General features: G+C 41.5%; 1 long non-coding RNA gene across 1 annotated transcript in view; it reads right to left on the reverse strand.

The window, feature by feature from the left end:
• LOC107184253 overlaps nucleotides 1–339 on the reverse strand; it is a 5,660-nt gene extending 5,321 nt beyond the window's left edge. Inside the window, exon 1 of the long non-coding RNA XR_001515080.1 lies at nucleotides 326–339. This is a non-coding gene — a long non-coding RNA (uncharacterized LOC107184253). The remainder of the gene's footprint in view (nucleotides 1–325) is intronic.
• Nucleotides 340–904: the final 565 nt, after the last annotated feature.

Below are 904 nucleotides of genomic sequence, written 5' to 3' on the forward strand. Positions count from 1 at the left end.
TTAATTAATCAATAATTAACTTGCATTCCCATTTTATTAATTACAGACATATATGGGTTGCATAGAGGAATTTGCAGTCTTCCGAGATAAGCAAAGCTATCACTATGAGCTGCCATTAGATTTTTCAGAAATAGACCTTGAAAATTACTTCAATATCAACATGGCTATCATAAAAGACTCATGCATTAAATTTTATCCCTCATTTGAAATATGGGAAAACTGAGCCTCAGAAAGGTCATGTGTCTTGCCTGCCCTCACACATCTAAGGTAGTTAGTGGTTAAGTAGGCACCAGTCCCAGATTATCTATCTCCCAGTTCAGACCACTTTTCTTATGCCAGACTGCTTTTCTCCACAACCAACTTGCTCTCAATTTGTTTTAATCTTGAGAATGCTGTATTTTCAGGGTTCCACCATTTCTATGATTGCATATATTTGCAATTAGGAAGTTTTTCCATAATGTAAGTTTGGTTGATTTTATTTATTGAGGAAAATTTGGAAATTCTCCTTAAATTCTTACTTATTACCTTGCTGCTATTGAATGGACTAGTTGAAAGGGCAAGGGCTACGCCCTTCATCTTACCCTGGATCCTCCATTTTTGTGCAGCAGCCTTAGCCATGTGCTCGGCAAGGAGCTTCTTCCCAGAAGCCCAAGCCTCTGCTAGCCACACCCAGGATTTCTTTAAACTAACCAATGACAATCAAGGGACGTGGGCACCATAGAGACTCTTTGCTTTTGCATTGGACTCGGCTGGCTCCCTGGGGGTCTTTTGGGGATCCTGAAATCTGGGCATAACATTTGGGGGCTCATCCGGAATCCGAAGACCCTCAAGGGACTCCTAATCCGGGGAGTCTGACTGGCCGCGGTAGGTGTCTGTGTGTTTGTGTATTCTGTTCTGTGTTATA

This window comes from Myotis davidii, unplaced genomic scaffold (assembly GCF_000327345.1).
Source record: "Myotis davidii unplaced genomic scaffold, ASM32734v1 scaffold465, whole genome shotgun sequence".
Taxonomy (NCBI): Eukaryota; Metazoa; Chordata; class Mammalia; order Chiroptera; family Vespertilionidae; genus Myotis; species Myotis davidii.